The sequence below is a fragment of the Muscardinus avellanarius genome (assembly GCF_963383645.1).
Source record: "Muscardinus avellanarius genome assembly, chromosome: 13".
Classification (NCBI taxonomy): Eukaryota; Metazoa; Chordata; class Mammalia; order Rodentia; family Gliridae; genus Muscardinus; species Muscardinus avellanarius.
The window spans coordinates 41,428,885-41,449,751 of record NC_137799.1 but is presented as its reverse complement, the minus strand read 5'-3'; positions in this window follow the sequence as shown (position 1 = coordinate 41,449,751).

The following is a 20,867-nucleotide window of genomic DNA, read 5'->3' as shown; positions in this document are numbered from 1 at the left end:
TACCACCAAACACACACACACAATACGGCACAGCATTCATAATACCCCTCACTCCACCCACCCGAGGAGAGGTTGGAAATGCAGGATGAAACCGGAGACCCATCTCAGCACTGCAAATAAGCTAATAATACCTACCGTGTCTGAATTTCCTTCCAGCAATATGTTGATAGCTTTGTTCACATCTCCATTACAGTCATGTAGGGCCACTATGCATTCATCCTGATGTTTCCCTGTCACTTCCATAAGCTATTCAAAGTACCAGAAAATGATTAGGAAAAGACAAAAAAGAGCTCTTGATATTAATTTCTATTACAAATACATAAGTTATGCCATCCTTCAACTTGAAGATGTCCTACTCCAGACTCTGAGATAACAGGTTTGTTTTTTGTGACCACTCCATGTCATTTCACTAATACTGGTAGAGTCACCCTACAAATTAATCTTTCTCCAAGCGGACCAAGTATCAGATTATTAATCAGTTCCACAAACACAAGGATATAACAATGTTCTCAAGAACCCAGGATCAATTATCTGTCCATGCATATTTATTTAAATGGCACAGGATCCCCAAAATTCTGAACTACTAAAATTTTAATTTGGCCTATGTAAGTGGCCATTCTGCACAGGAGCATTTTATGCACTGGCTCTCACTGCTTAAATTTAAACATTACAGATACAAACTAAGTTACAACACCTGAAGTTTAACAAGGAGAATTCTGTTACTGTCACAAATTACTTTCCTAGACATATTTTCTTAAGGAGCTTCAAAATGTAATCTGTTTAAAAGTATTAAAGTAACCAGAGAAATCTCAGTTAATCGAGATCCACTACATAGCATTTTCTTTACTAGAACCATCACAGACTGGGCACAATTTTCAAGTATTAGGGAACAAATCTATGATTTAAGTACCTATTGTATTTTAATTACTTGTTTTTATGTAGTCATAAAGCTAATTACTAGCAAAGCCTGTGGAGAACACTGGTCTCCTGAGCTCTTTCTCACAGCTCTTTGCAATACATGGCTCAGCCTCCATTTTCCTCTTCTCATTTACCTAAAAGAAAAAGTACTACCTACTCTACACCGTTCCCATGTTTAGAAACCTACTAGTCAGGTCATACGTAGATCAATAGTCTATACTGTCTACCACGTGTAACTGTTAAGATACACATCAAAATTTCCTAGCTGATGGGATGAGTAAGAGAACCAGTTAGAAATTCACTTTGATCTTCTAGAACAATGTTACATGTTTATCTGCTGGGCTGCTCATATAAAAAGCAATACAATATCTAAAATTCTTAAGCTGTACCTGTGTCTCATTCCAAAGAATGGATTCTATGAATTTGGGAGTGGGAAGAGGTGTGGATTCTATGTTGCCCGATCTAGTCTCAAACCCAGGCTCAAGTGTCTTCATCTTAGTGTTTTTGGATTAGTCAGGTGTAGACTACCAAAACAGGGTCAGGTGTATGATTGTATGTGTGTGTAAGTGTGTTACTGGGGATTGAATCGAGGGGGAACTACACCCCCAGCCCTATTTTTATTCTTTATTTTGAAACAGGGTCTCACTGAGTTGCAAAGGGCCTCACTCAGTAGCTGAGGCTGGTCTGGAACCTGCAATCCTCCTGTCTCAGCCTCCTAAGTACTAGGATTACAAGCATGCACCACCACACCCAGCCAGGTCTATGATTTTTGATAAACTGTCTTCTGTGGAACTTCAAAACTTTCCTATTAGCATATTGTCAACAACATAAGAAGGAACAAAGAATCCACATAGCACAGTGTGGGGCTATTACTTGAAGATAACTATCAAAAGAACAATTATCAGAATCTAACTACTAAAGACTGAAATATCTGAACGGAGGTAGGAGGAACAGCATAGTTTCTAGAATCTTGAAGGACAAGAAAGTCAGGAAAGAAGAGTTTGAAATAAAAATTAACTCATCTAAAGACATTGCCATAGAGAAGCCCATAGGGCCTGGTACTTGGCAGGAGAACTGTTTCCAGGCCAGCCTCAGCAACTTAGTGAGGCCCTATCTTAAAATAAAAAAATAGAAAGGGCTGGGGGGTGATAAGAGTATTCCTGGGTTCAATTTCTAGCACCACAAAAAAAGAAAAAGGAGGAAAGAGAAGATATTACTCTAAAATTTAACATTACACTTTTTCCACTTAAGTTTGAAATCACATCATTATTTGAAAAGGCAGCAGGGTGTGATGGCACATGCTTGTAATCCCAGTGCTTGGGAGGCTGAGACAAGAGAATCACACGGATTCAAAGCCAGCCTCGGCTACTTAGTGAGGATCTCAGAAACTTAGTGAGACCCTGTTTCCAAGTAAAATAGAAAATAGGTCTGGGAGTGTATCCCAGAGGTAGAAGGCCCCTGAGTTCCATCCCCAATACCACAAAAAAAAAAAAAAAAAAAAAGACATCTAAGAGCCAGGCATGGTGGCACACACTTGTAATTCCAGTAGTTGGGAGGCTGAGACAGGAATATTGCAGGTGCAAAACCAGCCTCTGCAACTTACTGAGACCCTGTTTCAAATTTAAAAAAAGGCCAGGTGTGGTGGTGCACACTTGTAATCCCCGCGCTTGGGAGGCAAAGACAGGAGGATCACGCAGGTTTGAAGCCAGCCTCGCTGGCTTAAGAGACCCTGTTTCCAAATAAAAAGTATAAAATAAGTCTGGGAGTGAAGCCCAGAGGTAGAAGGGTTTCCAGGAACCCCAATACCACACACACCAAAAAAAAAAAAAAAAAGTAAAAAAAGAATAAAATAAGATTTGGGAGTGTGGCTCAGAGTACAATGTTCCTGGGTTCCATGCCAGGACCACCAAAAAAAAAAAAAAAAAAAAAAAAAGGGCAACTGAGCTCTTCCATAACATCAAACAAAACTTCCCAATGTTAAGTATACTTTGTATTCACTTATATAAAATGTCAGCCAGGCATGGTGACACATACATGTAATCCCAGCATTTGGAAGGCTGAGACAGGAGGATCGTGGTTTACAGACAGACTCAGCTACTTAGTGAGGCCCTTTGCAACTCAGTGTGACCCTGTTTCAAAATAAAGAGTAAAAGCCGGTCGTGGTGGCGCACACTTGTAATCCCCGCATTTGGGAGGCAGAGACAGGAGGACCGTGCAGGTTCGAAGCCAGCCTCGCTGGCTTAAAAGACCCTGTTTCCAAATAAAAATATAAAAAATAGGTGTCTGGAAGTGTAGCCTGGAGGTATAAGGGTTTCCAGGAACCCCAGTACCACCAAAAAAAAAGTTTTTTAATTAAAAAAGAAAAAAGAGTAAAAAAAATATGGCTGGGGATTAACGCTCAGAGGCAGAATGGCCCAGAGTTCCATCCCCAGTACCACAAAAAATAATAAATAAATAAATAAATAAAATGTCAGTATACTTTCAAAAGTGTCTGGCCCATATTCACACTTTAACACATTAGTTACTTAGAAAGAATGAACATACTCTATTTCTCACCTGCCAGTAAAAGTATTTATTCACATGTCTAAAATCAGTACACAGATATGAGTTGAGACTAAGAAACATACTTTTAAATTCCCTAGTGATTTTATCTTCTAAACACAGGATTACAAAAATCAGAGTTATAATTTTCTAGAAACATACCTGTTTAACTTTAGCTTCAAAATCTGAATCATTCTTATCAAAGATCACCTGAGCGAGACGCATTTGTTCAGCTGTTGCCTGGAAAGTACATACAACTGGTAAAGATTTGAGCAACAAAATATAAGTTAGATGTTAAAATCTGGTTCAAATAAAGGTCTCAAGCACTAAGCACTATGGTAATAGAAATAAAAAAGAATTCTGAACTTAGGCCTCCCAGCTGTACACAAATTGTTCTCATAAGATAAATAAGCATCAAATTAAATAGCATAGAGAACCCATTCCTTTAGAAAATGATCTAAAATTCTTGTTCATCTTCCCTGGTCATGTGGCTTATTTGGATTTTTTTTTCCCTGGAGGAAGTAGGGAAACCAGCACAGAGAAAGCAGAGCAAAGAACAATAGCGACAACTGCCCAGACACGGGCTGCAAACCAGAACTGGCATCAAAAAAGCAGAAGGGAAGCCGGCCTGGTGGCCCAAAGTACTGATCCCAGTACTTGACAGGCTAAGGAAGATCACAGGTTCAAGGACAAACACAGCAAGTAGTGAGATCCATCAAGCTAGCAAGACCCTGTTTCCAAATAAAATAGAGCTGGGGGTATAGGGGCATAGATTGAAGATAGAATGCCCCTGGGTTCAATTCCCAGTTTCCCAGCACCAAAGGATGTCACTGTCAACTCTAAAAATATATCCTAGTTAGTTCTGAAAAGGATGTTTTTAGCGAAATGGAAAATGGTTTTTAAAGTTATACCTATTATTCATGTATTTATGCGGGGCTGGGGATTGAACCCAGAGGCATACTGCCTCTGAGCTACATCCCCAGACCAATTTTTTATTCTTAATTTTTTTTTCAATACTGGGGATGGAACCCAGGGGCATTCTACCACCTCCGAGCAACACCCCAAGCCCTGCTTGTTTAGTCTTTTCATTTTTGAAAAAGGTTCTCACTGAGTTGCAAAGGGCCTCCCTAAGTAGCTTAAGCTGTCCCATCCTCCAGTCTCAGTGTCAGCCTCCTGAATGCTGGGATTATAAACATGCACCACCATGCCCAGCTCTAATCTTAATTTCTGAAACAGGGTCTCACAAAGTTCAGAGCCTAAGTAGCTGAGTCTGTCCAGAAAATGCTATCCTCCTATCTCAACTTCCCAAATGCTGGGATTACAAGTGTGCATTACCACACCCAGCTAGAGTTATCCCATTTATTTATTTATTTATTTAATTTATTTTTGTGATATTGGGGATGGAACCCAAGGGAATTGTACCTCCAAGTGTTACACCCCCAGCCCATTTTTTAGTCTTTTTATTTATTAGTTTTTTTTAGGGTTTTTTTTTTTGTGGTGCTAGGGGTGGAACCCAAGGATTTTCTACGTCCGGGCTATACTCCCAGACCTCTTTTATACTTTATTTGGAAAGAGGGTCTCACTAAGTTGCTGAGAGCCTCACTCAGTAGCTGAGGCTGGCTTCGAACCTGTGCGATCCTATCTCGGCCTCCCAAGCGCTGGGATTACAAACGTGTGCCACCGCACCCATCTTAGTCATTTATTTATTTATTATTTATTTATTTATTTATTTATTTTAGTACTGGGGATGGAAACCGGGGCATTCTACCTCCGAGCCACACCCCCAGCCCTATATTTTATTCTTTATTTTGAAACAGGGTCTCACTAAGTTGTGGAAAGCCTCACTAAGTAGTTGAGGCTGGTCGCAAACCTGGATTCTTCTGTCTTAGCCTCCCAGATGCTGGAATTACAAGCCTGTGCCACCACGCCTGGCTAACAGGGTATCTCTTAGTTGCAAAGGGCCTTGCTAAGTAGCTGAGGCTGTCTGCGAACCACAACCCTCCAGTCTCAGCCTCACAAATGCTGGGACTACAAGTGTGCACCACCATGCCCAGCTAAGTTATCGCTTTTAAAACCATTATTTTAGAAGTTTTTAATTTAAAAAAATCAAATATTAAAATTAGTCACCTCTGCAGAAATTTCCAATTTTATATACTCAAAATAATTTTTGTTTTCATAAATCAAATTCTTGAATTTTTATACTTTTCCTTAGCTGGGTGGTGGTCACACAGGTGTAATCTCAGCATTTGGGAGGCTGACACAGGAGGATTGCAGTTCTCGGACAACCTCATCTACTTAGTGAGGTCTTTTTTTATTATTACTCGGTGAGACCCTGTTTCAAAATAAAGAATAAAACAGGGCTGGGGGGTATAGCTCAGAGGTAGAATGCCCTTGGGTTCTATCCCTAGTACCACACACACACACACAAAAAAAAAAAGGATTTCCCTATATTTTTGGCAATAAGAAAGTATTATTACTCAGTGAGATCTTGTTTCAAAATAAAGAATGAAAAATACAGGTCGCAGTTTCTATTTGTTTCTATTAACTGGTCCCAAGCCTAAGATCCTCTTGTCTCAAGCCTTCCCAGTACTAGGATGATAGGCCTGTGCTGCTACACTCAGCTGCAGCTCCAGCTCCAGCTCCTCATATTACCCATCTTAACTCAAGTTTCCATGAACTCCTAACACAAATAATTAAAAAGTTGAACAGCTTGCCCGGCGTGATGGCACACACATGTAATCCTCGCGCTTGGGAGGAGGAGACAGGAGGATCGTGCAGGTTTGAAGCCAGCGGCTCTGGCTTAAGAGACCCTGTTTCCAAAAATAAAATATAAAATAGGTCTGGGAGTATAGCCCGGAGGTAGAAGGGCTTCCAGGAACCCCAGTACCACCACCAAAAAAAAAAAAAAAAAAAAGTTGAACAGCTTACTATATGATCTTAGAGAAAAGCAGCCACATACCATAAGAAAACTCAAGAACAGCCTTTCTTCTCAGCTTTTCATTTCGAGTAATCTGAACCAAGGGATTATTATACTTTTTGCATTGTAGAATACTGTTCACAAGGCCTTTCCAGTCCATGTTGGTGTATAATTACACCATGTTCTGGTTAATTTGATGGTCAGTCCTGCTGTTCTAATCTAGGCCTACTGAGACCTCAGTTTAAACTGCTGTCATTGTGCAACATTAAATATATTTCTAGGAAACTCTATTCACACAGCTCACACTTGCAGCTGAATCCTTCCCAGTATATATAAGGGCTTTAGATACACTCTCATTAACCATACATCAGACAATAATTCCTCACATTGTCAAATAAAAAAATTCCAGCACCACAGCCAAAAGAAAAAGCAGACAAGTTAAGAGGAAAACCACAAATGGTAAAATGATGGTTTTACCTTTTTTGTTTGTTTGTGATACTGAGGATTGAACCTAGGGGTATTCTATCTCCAAACTATGCCCCCAGCCAATTTTTTTTTAAATCAGGGTCTCCCTTGGTTAATGAGAATCTCACTACTTGCTGAAGCCATCCTTGAACCTTAGATCCTCAAGTCTCAGCCTCCCAAGTACTGAGATTATAGGTGTATACCACACACACCAAACTGATAATTTCACATTTTAATTTCAGTTTAAGTAACAGAAAACTTTTCTGAATGAAAGACCAGCGGTGTTCCTGGTACTAAATAGCAATTTCAAGAGTTTTGCCCATTTTCCCTAGTATCAATAACTTCTACTACCTAAGTCTTCAACTGAAAGAATGTATCTAAACTGGGAATGGTGGTTTGTAATCCCAGTACTTAGAAAGTTAAAACAAGAGGATTGCTACTTAGGGCCTCTGCAATTTAGTGAGATCCTGTTTCAAAAAAAGAATAAAAATAGGGCTGAGGGTGTATGTAGCTAGGTTCAATTCCCAATACCAAAATATTAATAATAATAATAATAACAACAACAACAACAACAATAAGTGAAGATAAAAAGTAAAGAAGGTACTTTACTCTCTTTAAAATGACCTTCACAAAGGCTACAAAAATGTATAAACACAGCAGGGTGTCACGGTGCACATCTATAATCCCAGTGTTTAAGAGGTTAAGACAGGAGGATTACAGGTTGGAGAACAGCCTCCGTAAGTAGTGAGAGTATCAACCAGTGAGACCCTGTTTCAAAATAAAGAATAGAGCTGGGCATGGTGGCACACACTTGCTGAGAGGAGGATTGCGATTCACGGACAGCCTCGGCTACTTAATGAGGTCCTCTGCAACTTACTGAGACGCTGTTTCAAAATAAAAAATAGGGCTGGGGGTGTAATTCGGAGGTAGAATGCCCTATATATATGCCCTATATAATGGGTTCCATCCCCAGTAGAGAAAGAAAGGAAAGAAAGAAGGGAAGGAAGGAAGGATGGGTGGATAAAAATTAGGGCTAGGGGTATAGCTCGGAGGTAGAATGCCCCTGGGTTTAATCCCCAGTATTGAGAGGTTTAAATGTATAGACAGCTTGGTGTGCCTATAATGTATTTAAGAGGCTGAGACAGGAGGATCACAGGTTTGCTACCATACTTGACAATTTACAAGGCCCTCTGCAACTTAGTGAGACCTTGTTTCAAAATAAAAAAATAAAATAGGGCTGGAGGTTTATTTAGCTCAGGGGCAAAATACCCAAATTTTATATATATATATCCAGCAATAAATGAAAAGAGTCTGCTTTCTCAAACCTTTCCCAAAATGACCACAGTCAACTTAAAAAAATAAAAATCACAAATCACCAGGCATGTTGATATACACATGTAATCCCAGCACTTGGAAGACTGAGACAGTATGATCACAGGTTTGAAGCCAGCCTCAGTAAGGTATCAAGGCCCTGTTTAAAAGTAAAATAAATTAAAAGGGCTGGAGGTATAGCTAGAGGCAGAATGCCCTGGGTCCAATCCCTAGACCACACACAAAGTCAAATCCACTGAACCCAGCAGTTTCCTTGAAAAATGTACCCAGAAAATGTCTGATTAGACATTCACTCTACCGAATGACTTCAACCCAGCTGAAATAGTTCAAGTCCAAATGTTGACGCTCAGCTTAGTGCTCCAGTAGTTAATCTAAACGTTTAGACTTAGCGTGTCAAATGCTGGTACAACTAGCCAGGATGTATAAAAACATGTCTATATTTATGGAGGACTCTGGAATGAAAATAGCAACAATTCCACTTCTGTGTAATTAAAAACTGTACTAGGCAAGAGAGAGGCTGAGGTCATAATGGGCAAACACGTGGTAGTATTGGCAGTGTGATTCTCGTAATTATATACATAAAATGGGAAGAAGCAAGTCAGTAATTTGGGAAATCTTAATTTTAAACATTTCCTAGTTCCAAGGGAATCAGGATTCTCAGTGGGGAAGTGATAAAGACATAATACAACAGAAGTAAAAAAAAAAAAAAAAAAAAAAAAAAAACCTATCACGAGGCATTTTACCTTAACATTTTTTCATACCCCTGGTCCATTAAATACCCCTAAAAACAACTACATACCTAGTAACAATAAACATCCTGTTATTAAAGTTACTACACACCATTTCAACTAAAACAAATCAAGAGTTCCTTAGAATAATAGCTGATTCAAGTTAGAAACAGAAAATGTACAAGTGTGGAATACTTTGTCATACCAGATTATATCAATGGTTACAAGAACCAAATTCAAAAACACTCCAGAACAAACTTAAAGAGACTTGCCCTGGCCAAACATGGGTTCAAGTGAACTTCAGATAGAATAACTGACGCTTAGCAAATGTTTAAATCCACTCTAGAGACTTTTTTTTTTTTTTTACAAATACTAATTTATTTTCAGGCATTGTGACACATACCTATAATCCCAGTATATGGGAGACTGAAACAGAAATATCACAAACTGGAGGTCAGCCTCAAAAAATTACTAAGAATCTTAGAAATTTAGAGAGACTATATATATATATATATAATATTTTTTTTTTTTTGCGAGTCTGGTGATGGAACCAGGGGCATTCTACCTCCGAGCTACACCCCCCACCCTATTTTTTATTCTTTATTTTGAAACCAGGTCTCACTGAGTTGCAGAGGGCCTCACTAAGTAGCTGGGGCTTTCCGCGAACCGTGATCCTCTGGGTCTCAGCCTCCCAAATTCTGGGATTACAAGGGTGCGCCACCACACCCGGCTTGTTTTTCAAAATTTATAAAAATAAAATAGGGCCATAGCTCAGAGATAGAATGTCCCAGCTTTAATCCCCCCCAAAAAAGATTAATTAAGCCAGGCATGGTGGTACACACCTGTAATCCCAGTACTTGGTGGGCTGAAACACATATTTAAGAATATTTAAGAATCACATATTTAAGACTATCACATATTTAAGAATAGCCTCAGAAACTTAACTGAGACCCTATATCAAAATAAAAATAGCCAGGCATGGTGAGGCACACTTGTAATCCCAGCATTCTGGAGGCAGAGACTGAAGACTACAGTTTAAGAACAGCCTCAGCTACTTAGTGAGGCCCTCTGCAACTCAGCGAGACCCGGTTTCAAAATAAAGAATAAAAAATAGGGCAGGGGGTTGTAGCTCGGAGGTCGAATGCCCCTGGGTTCCATCCCCAAACCCTAAAAAAATAAATAAATGAAGACTAAAATAATAGGGCTCAGGGAGAAGGTTGTAGCTTAGACGTAGAATGCCCTGGGTTCCATCACCCGTACGGCAAAAATAAATAAATTTAATTAATTAATTAAATTAAATAACCTGGAGAGGTGGCTCACACTTGTAATCCCAGTACTTGGAGGCTGAAACAGAAGGATCGTGGCCTGTAAACAGCCTCAGCTACTTAATAAGGCCCTCTGCAACTTAGTGAGACCTTGTTTCAAAATAAATAAAATAATTTAGGGCTGGGGGTATAACTCAAGAGGTAGAATGCCCCTGAGTTTAATCCCTAGTACCACAAAAAATAAAAGTAAAAAGTAAATTAAAAATAAAATAGGTCCGAGCGTGGTAGTGCATGCTTTTAATCCCAGCGCTTGGAAGGCTGAGACAGGAGGACTGCACAGGATCAAAGCCAGCCTCAGCTACTTAGTGAGGCTCTCAGCAACTTAGTGAGACCTTGTTTCCAAATAAAGTATATAAATAATAATAATAAAAAAATAATAAAAATTTAAAAAAAAAAACAAATAAAGTATAAAATAGGTCTGGGAGTATAGCCAGAGGTAGAAAAGCCCTGGGACCTACCCCTAGTACTGCAAAAAAATAAAAATAAAAAAATAAAATAGGGTTGGGGTGTAGCTCAGAGGTAGAATGCCTCTAGGTTCAATCTCCAGTACCAAAAACAACTAATTAAAATAACAAGTCATTGGGCTGAGGGTGTAGCTTAGTACTCGAGCATGTTCCTGGCATGAGAAAGGCCCTGAGTTTGATCTCCAGGGCTCAAAAATAAAATTACTAATTATTCACCTTTGAAAGATGATGAGTAATCAATTACCTTAAAAACTGATGAAGCTGGGTGTGTTGGCGCATATCTGTACTCCCAGCATTTGGGAGGCTGAGACAGGAGGATCATGGTTGCAACTCAGTGAGATCCTGTTACAAAATTAAGAACAAAAAATAGGCCGGGTGTGGTGGTGCACCCTTGTAATCCCCACGCTTGGGAGGCAGAGACAGGAGGATCGCACAGATTTGAAGCCAGCCTCTCTGGCTTAAGAGACCATTTCCAAATAAAAATATAAAACAGGTCTGGGAGTATAGCCCGGAGGTAGAAGGGTTTCCAGGAACCCCAGTACCACCAAAAAAATAAAAATTAAAAATTAAAAAAAATTAAAAATAGGGCTGGGGATGTAGCTTGGAGATAGAATGTCCCTGGGTTCCATCCCCAGTACCGCAAAACAATACAAGAAAAAGAAAAATAGAAAAAAAGGAAATATGAGCCGGGAGTGGTGGCGCATGCTTATAATCCCAGCATTTGGGAGGTTGAGACAGGAGGATCACGGTTCAAGGACAGCCTCAGCTACTACTTAGTGAGGCCCTTTGGAACTAACTCAGTAAGATTTTGTTTTAAAATAAAGAATAAAAAATAGGGCTGGTGGTGTAGCTCAGATGTACAATGCCCCTGGGTTCCATGAGAAATAGAAAAACTTGTCAAAAATAGAGAATTAACTGAGACAGAACCACTATTTGAATTGAATCATAAAACAGAAAAAAAAATTGATGGGACAAGTAGAAATATCCAATTCAAATCTACATTTAGCTAATATTATGCCACTGTTATTTTACAGTTGACCAGTAACTGTTTCAGGTTAACCTATAGCCAGTTCTGTTTTTTGTTTGCAGGTCTGGGATGGAACCCAGGGGCATTTGACCCCCGAGTTACCCCCACACACACACCTGATATTTATTTATTTATTTATTTATTTATTTATTTATTTATTTATTTATTTATTTATGCAGGTATGGGGATGGGACCCAGGGGCATTTGACCTCGAGCTATACCCCCTGCCCAATTTTTTATTCTTTATTTTGAAACACGGTCTAAGTTGCGGAGGGCCTAAGTGGCTGAGGATGGCCATGAACCTGTGATTCTCCTGTCTCAGCTTCTAAAGTACTGGGGATTACATGCATGCTCCACCATGCCTAGGTTATCATTTAATTTTTATTTATTTAAGGAAAAGGAAAAAAAAAAACCTGGCATTGCATGCTTGTAATCCCAGTACTTGGGAGGCTGAAACATGAGGATCACAGGTTCACAGCCACCCTTAGCTACTTAGTGAGGCCCTCTATAACTTAGTGAGACACTGTTTCAAAATAAAGACAAAAAATCTGGCTAGGGGTGTAGTTTGGAGGTAGAATGCCCCTGGGTTCCATCCCCAGTACTGCAAAAAAAAGATTTCATCACATAATTCTGGATACCACCCCTTAATCAGACATATGCTTCACAGACTTTTCTCCAGCCTATTGTGTAGCTCAGTAGAAAAGCACTTTTCCCTAGTAAGCACAAATCTTCTGTTCCATCCCCAAAACTGGGGGAGAAAGTAATTACGGTACATCAATTACAATGTCATATATCTCAGAAATAAAGATTAAACTATTAATAGATGCAATGACATAACTGAATCTCAAAACAATCATCCTTAGTATAAGCAACAATGGGTTCAATTCTATATAAAATTATAAGAAATAAAAACTAGCCAAGCATGGTGATACACGCTTGTCATCCCAGCATTTGGGAGGCTGAGAACAGAGGATCACGGTTTGTGGACAGCCTCAGCTACCTAGTGAGGCCCTACGTAACTTAGTGAGACCCTGTTTCAAAAATAAAGAATAAAAATAGGGCAGGGGCTGTAGCTTCGAGGTCGAATGTCCCTGGGCTCCATCCCCAGACCCGTTAAAAAAAAAAAAAAAAAAGTTGAGACAGCAGGATGGCAGATTCAAAGCTAGACCCTGCAATTTAAATTTAGTGAGACTCTTAGCAACCTAGTGAAACCCTGTTTCAAAAAAACAAAAAATAGTTGGACAAGGTGGCGTATATCTAATCCCAGTACTTGGAAGACTAAGAGACAGGAAGATTTCAGGTTTCAGGACAGCCTCAGCAACCTTGTGAGGCCCTCCACAACTTAGTGAGGCCATTCAAAATAAAAATAAAAATAAAGAAATAGGGCTGGGGGTGTAGCTCAGAGGTAGAATACCCGAGTACCATCCAAAATGTGTGTGTGTGTGTGTGTGTGTGTGTGTGTGTGTGTGTGTGTGTGTGTGTTTTAAACCCAGCCAAAAAAAAACAACTGCCGGGCATGGTGGTGAACACTTGTAATCCCAGCATTCTGGAGGCTGTAACAGGAGAATCATGGTTCGCAGACAGCCTTAGCCACTTAGTGAGGCCTTGTTTAAAAATAAAGAATATAAAAAGAGGACTGGGGGTAAAGCTCAGAGGTAGAATGGCCCTGGGTTCCATCCCCAGTACCGTTAAAAAAAAAAAAAAAAAAAAAAAAGACAACTAAATTAATCAGACACTTCACAAAAGAAGAAATTCAGATGATGGCCAATAAATACATGAAAAACTGTTCAACTCATTAGCAGTAAGAGAGAGGAGAGACAGAAATCAATATTAAACTTGAGGACAGATGTGGTGGTACACACCTGTAATACTAGTATGTAATACTAGTACTTAGGAGGCCAAGAAGATCAAAAGTGAGAAAAGCCTCAGAAATATAACAAGATGAGCCAGGCATGGTGGCGCACGCTTGTAATCCCAGTACTTGGGAAGCTGAGACAGGAGGAGCTGAGACAGTATTCGTGGAAGCCTCAGCTACTTAGTGAGGCCTTCCACAACTTAATGAGCCCCTATTTCAAAATAAAGAATAAAAAACTGGGCTGGGAAGCCAGGCGTGGTGACATACACTTGTAATCCTAGAGCTTGGGAGGCTGAGGCAGGAGGATCCCAAAGGTTCAAAGCCAGCTTCAGCTACTGAGTGAGGCTCTCAACAACTTAGAGAGACCCTGTTTCTAAATAAAGTATAAAATAGGTCTGGAAGTATAGCCCAGAGGTAGAAAGACCCTGAGTTCCAGTACCACCAAAAAAAAAAAAAAAAAAAAAAAAAAATTGGGCTGGAGTGTAGCTTGGAGGTAGATTGCCCCTGGGTTACATTTTTTTTTTTTTTTTGCGGGTCTGGGGAGGACACTCAGGGGTATTTGACCTCCAAGGTACACCCCCTCCCCTATTTTTATTCTTTATTTTGAAACAGGGTCTCACTAAGTAGCTGAGGCTCTCTACGAACCGCAATCCTCAGGTCTCAGCCTCCCGGATGATGGGATTACAAAGTGTGTGCCACCACAGCCCACCCCTGGGTTCCATTTTAATTAGCCTGTTTCAAAATAAAGAATAAAAAATTGGGCTAGAGGTGTAGCTCAGGGGTAGAATGCCCTTGGGTGCCATCCCTGGCACCACAAAAAGAAAAAAATACAAGACATAACAAGACTCTGAGCAATCTACCAAGACCTTGTTTAAAAGTAAAAAAAAAAAAAAATTTTAAATGAAGGGTCATATGTTTCCCTCATATGTGGAAGCTAGGAAGAAATTGGAATAGAAAAGGGTCCTCTGACAAAGGAGAAACTAGTGGAGTGATATGGAATCTATGAAGAAAAGTGGGTGGGGGAACAGAGTCTAAAAGGAAACATATCATTTGACACTAGGTACATGTACAAAATTATTAATGCGCTGGGCGTGGTGGTGCACATTTGTCATCCCCACCCTTGGGAGGCGGAGGAGGATCGTGCAGGTTCAAAGCCAGCTTTGCTGGCTTAAGAGACCCTGTTTCCAAATAAAAATATAAAATAGGTCTGGGAGTGTAGCCAAGAGGTAGAAGGGTTTCCAGGAACCCCAGTACCAACAAATATAAAAATAAAAATTAATGCAAATCTCATCACGTGGAGAAAAGGGAGGGAAGAAGTCAGGAAGCTCACTAAGTGCTATGTGCACAGTATATATCACTCTGAGCTTCATGATGCATTGTTACAATACATCAACGGTGGGTTTTTTTTTTTTTTTTTTTTTTGATGGTACTGGGGATGGAAACAGAGGCCTTCTACCTCCGGTCTATACTCCCAGACCTATTTTATATTTTATATGAAAACGGGGTCTCACTAAGTTGCTGAAAGCCTCACTAAGAAGCTGACGCTGGCTTCGAACCTGTGCGATCCTCCTGTCTCAGCCTCCCAAGCACTGGGATTACAAGCGTGCGCCACCATGCCCAGCTTCCAGACCTATTTTATACTTTATTTGGAAACAGGGTCTCACTAAGTTACTGAGAGCCTCATTCAGTAGCTGAGGCTGGTTTCGAACCTGTGGAATCCTCCTGTCTCAGCCTCCCAAGCACTGGGATTACAAGCATGTGCCACCACGCCTAGCTTAATGAAATATTTTTTTAAAAGCCTTAAGTTGACAAAGCTTTTAAAAGGTTTTAAGCAGCCGGGCATGGTGGCGCATGCTTGTAACCCCTGAACTTAGGAGGCTGAGACAGGAGGATCACACAGGTTCGAAGCCAGCCTCAGCTGGTTTAAGAGACCCTGTTTCCAAATAAAATATAAAATAGGTCTGGGAGTGTAGCCCAGAAGTAGAAGACTCCTGGGTTCCACCCCATACCACCAAAAAATAAAAACAAATAAAAGGTCTTAAGCAAAATAGTTATTTAGTTATCTATTTATTTATTTTGCAGTACTGGGGATGAAATCCAGGGCATTATACCTCCAAGCTACACTCCCAACCCTAAATTTTTAGTCTTTTTATTTTTGAAACAGGCCTCACTTAGTGGCGAGAGCCTCGCTAAGTAGCTGAGGCTGTCCATGAGCCATGATCTATGGTCTCAACCTCCCGAATGCTGGGATTACAAGTGTACAAGTGTAATCCCAGAACACCTGGCTTTTCTTTTCTTTTTTTTTTTTTTTGAAACAGGGTATCACTAAGTTGCTCTGGATCTCACTCGATTGCTGACGCTGACCATGAACCTAGAATGCTCCTGTCTCAGCCTCACAAGTATTGGGATTATTTCTATATTTTCATTTTGATGCTTTTGAGGGGGCGGTGTTGGAGACTGAACCCAGGGATGTTCTAGCACTGAGCAATACCCTCCCCACCTTTTATTCACATTTTGAGAGATCATCTCCCTAAGTTGCTCCATAAAGCTGACCTTGAATTTGTGATCCTCCTGCCTGTGCCTCCTGAATAACTGAGGTTACAGGCATGCACCACTTTGCTAGACCATTTTAGCCACACATTTCTAACTCTAAAGTCACTATTCACTGCCATCTGTAAATACCAATTGCTAATTTATTCAAAGACTTAGCTTTTTCATTTAAGAATTACGACTCAGATATTCACTGCACTTCTCTTCGGCAATATCATGTTTTACTCCTTATAGACTACAGACTAGACAGCTTCTGAAAGCACAGGTAATATATTTAACTACTGTAATCAAGCACAGTATTGCAATACTAGGGTTAACATAACAAAATTAATTCTTAAATCAGAACATTAAATTTACCCTTGTAAGGTACCCTACATAACTCTGTCACAAAGAAAATTACTTTATTCAATAAACAATTAAAAAAAATTCAATCAGTAAAGCACCAAACATAAATTAAGAGTATAATAGGGAAGTTACCAGGCTGAGCTCTAGAAGTGTCAAGAGGTCTGTACAGCTTGGGGAGAAAAGAGGAAAAAGCAGGGTCAACTGGAAATTCTAAGTTAAGCAAGGTTAGTGCACCCTCCCCATTAGTGACATCCACCAAGTCAACTCTCAAATTGAAAAAATTTGGCCAAGAAAAGCAGCATTACTATCTTCCTCTGGCTCTCTCCTCCATCCACATATGAAAGCTAAGCTGATTCTCACAGTGAAAAACATGCCAACAGCTTTCCTAGCAAGTCGGGGTTTTTTGGTGGCACTAGAGGTTGAACATAGCTTACAGCTGAGCTACACCCGAGCCCTTTTTTATATTTTACTTTGAAACAGAGTCTCACTAAATTTCTGAGGCTGGCCTCAAACCTGTACAACTCTTCCTGTCTCAGTCTCCCAAGTACTGGGATTAGAGGTGTGCACCACCACCCAGCTGCCAAGTATTTTACTGGATCTTTTACCCAGAAAAGTTAGAAAACATAATCGAAGGATAATTTTTTTATTAAACATTTTTATGCCCACCATCAAATGTAAACATTAACATAGTCAACTAATCTTTTTTCATTAATGTTCAATACTTTTACATCTTTTCTTAGTTTAACAGAAATTATGCATTTTCCATGACATTTTTCATAAGTTCCAAATTTTAAAATCACTTCTAAACTAATGTGGAAAAACATTAAGAATATACATTACCACTTGTTGGTTGCAACCTTCTACAATTTCTAATTCTTTACAATTATCCTGCAAAGTAAATGTAATACTTTTGTGTGTGTGTGTGTGTGTGTGTGTGTGTGTGTGTGTGTGGTGCTGGGGGTGGAACCCAGGGGCTTTCTACCTCCAGGGTATACTCCCAGACCTATTTTATACTTTATTTGGAAACAGGGTCTCACTAAGTATCTGAGGTTGGCTTCGAACCTATGTGAACCTCCTGTCACAGTCTCCCCAGCGCTGGGATTACAAGCATACACCACCACGGCCAGTTTGTAATACTCCATTTTATAAAACTAGTTTGTATTTCCAAGAAATGCCACTTTTAGTCAACTGATAAAACTGATCATCAGCGAGAAATCAGGGAAAAACTTCTATCCTATTACATGGTAATGATACATTAAGAACAAATCACTTCTACAGTATTTCTACCAAAAATACATAATTCAATTCTAATTATGAAGAAACATTAGAAAACCCAAACTGGAGGACATTATACAAAATATCTGGTTTATATTCATCAGGTATGTAAGTATAATGAAACTGAGGAACAGTGAAGGGGCTGCAGGTATAGCTCAGAGGCTGAGCATATGCTTAGCATGTACAAGGCCCTACGCTCAATTCAGGGTTGAGAAAATGAAAGAGAAAGAAATAGACTGATTGAAGAGAGCTTTTTTTTTTTTTTTGGTACTGGGGGTTGAACCCTGAGGCATTTTGAATCCAAACTATACCCTCAGCCCTATTTTATTATTTATTTTGAAACAAGTGCTCACTAGATTGATGAGTCTCACTACTTGCTGAGGCTGTCCTAGAACTTGTGATCCTACTGTCTCAGCCTCCAAGTACTGGGATTATAGGCCTGTGCCACCACTCCCAGCTGAGAACTTGCACTTAAATACAAAAAATGATCAAGGACTTTGTTAAGTAAAAATGAAACAAATACATATGAAATGGGCTGTAGATTAGATAATGATAATTTTCTTCCTGAATAATTATACAGTGATTATGCAAAAGAAGAAATTTATTTTTTAAAAATTACATAGCAGCTGAGCCAGGTATGGTGGCGCACGCTTGTAATCCCAGTATTTGGGAGGATAGGACAAGAACATCACAGGTTCATGGATAGCCTCAGCTACTTAGTGAGGTCCTTTGCAACTCAATGAGACCCTATTTCTTTTTTTTCCTTTTTTTTTTTTGCAGGTCTGGGGATGGAACCCAGAGACATTCGACCTCCGAGCTACACCTCCTACCCAATTTTTTATTCTTTATTTTGAAACAGGGTCTCACTGAGTTGCGAAGGGCTCACTAAGTAGCTGAGGCTGTCCGCGAACCTCAATCCCCTGGTCTCAGCCTCCCAAATGCTGGGATTACAAGCGTGCACCACCACACCCAGCAAAGACCCTATTTCAAAAGAAAGAATAAAAAATAGGACTGGGAGTGTAGCTTGGAGGTAGAATACCCCTAGGTCCCATTCTCAGTACCAGAAAAAAAGAAAGGTACTTAAGAGTAAAAAAGGAATGTTGTCTGCAAGTTATTCTAAAAAGGCTCAGGAGAGCATTTCTCATGGCCCTGGAGTCAATCACCAACAGCAGGGAGGCGGCGGGGGGTGAGGGGTTGGGGGGGCGCTGAAAAGTATTGTGTGGAAAAGATGGTGACCAAGACAAAGTTAATATAGTAGAAACATTAACAACTGAGGGATCTAGATGATTATTCAAGATTATGTGTACTATTCTCAAAACTTTAAGAGCCTCAAAGAATGTTATTTTAAAAAAAAAGCAGCCAGGCGTGGTGGTGAACACTTGTAATCCCCGCGCTTGGGAGGCTGAGACAGGAGGATCGCACAGGTTCGAAGCCAGCCTCAGCTACTTAGTGAGGCTCTCAGCAACTTAGTGAGACCCTGTTTCCAAATAAAATATAAAATAGGTCTGGGAGTATAGCACGGAGGTAGAATGCCTCTGGGTTCCACCCCCAGTACCACCAAAAAAAAAAAAACTGATTCAATCTGGGCATAGTGGCACATGCCTGGAATCCCAGTACTTAAGAGAATGAGAAGGAGGATTGCAGGTTTGAGGCCAGGTTTAGCAACTTAGTGAGACCCTGTTTCAAAATAAAACAAATAAATAATAAGGCTGGATGTGTAGCTCAGAAGATGCCCCTAGGTTCAATTTTTAGTCACACACACACACACACACACACACACACACACACGGCCAAGTGTGGTAGTACACAACTCTAATACCAGTACTTGAGAGAAAGGCAGGAGGATGGCAGGTTGGAGGTCAGCCTCAGCAAGTAACGAGACTCTCATCAACCTAGTGAGCTCCCATTTCCAAATAAGGAATAAAATCAGCCTTGGGGTATAGCTCAAAGGCATTATGCGAGTCGAGCATGGTGGCAGAAGCTTGTAATCCCAGCACTTAAGAGGCTGAGACAGGACGATTGCGGGTCTGTGGCCAGCCTCAGCTACTTAGTGAGGCCCTCAGCAACTTAGTGAGACCATGTTTCAAATAAAGAATAAAAAATTAGGCTGGGGGTGTAACTCAAAGGTAAAATGCCTCTGGGTTCTATCTCCTGTACTGCAAAAATAAACAAATACATAAATGAATGGGGCTGATCATGTAGATTGGAAAGAGAATGCCTATGGATTCAATCCCCAGTTCTAAGGAGAAAAGAAAAACAAGACTCAGAGTTAAACTTCTCTAATTAGCAATGTAGTAAACTGCAGACCCAAACCCAGGTTTATACACACTCCAAAGAGCTCTCTCTAAGTCTGCATTTAAGAAAGATCATCTCTATCACTGGACATTTAGACCTGGGTAATAAACATCTTAACATAAAAGAGCCTTTTTGTTTCCAACTTAATACTCCTTCCCTAGAAAATACTTTCCAGAATGGGATAATAGATATAGGAATATGAACACTTTGTCATTTTCTGTGGGTGTATCCGCACGCTGAGGAAATCAACTCACAGGTCTCTTACATCCCATGGAAGAACTCGACCTCTGAGCTACAACTCCAGCCTATAATGAACTCCTGTAGTGCATAATATTATTTGGAAAAATTCTGAAAATACTTTTGATATGATTAGTTTTAAAATGTCCTCTAAATAGCTCATTTATTAATATCCAAGACTGATATAATAGTCATAAGGCCTGGATTCCCAGAAGTGGATAAATCCATGGTAATGGGTTTATCTGAGTGCTGCCTGGTAAGGTAGGCTGTGGATGGAGGAGGTGGTCCCTGGGGCTGCGACCTTGGAGACTATACTTCCGGTTCCTTCCCCCACCCTAATCTCTTCCTTCCAGCCTCCATTATGCAAGCACACCTTTGTGCTCTCTCTTACCACTTCCTGCCACCATGCCCTCAGATCTGTGGTCCCTGGCCTCACATGGACTGAACCCAAAACCGTAAGAAAATAATCTTTCCTCTAAATTACGTAATCAATCTTTAGATTATAGCTCCAAGAATACTGACAGATATCTTTTCTTTTTCTTTTTTCTTTTTTTTTTTTTTTTTTTTTTTGCAGGTCTGGGGATGGAACCCAG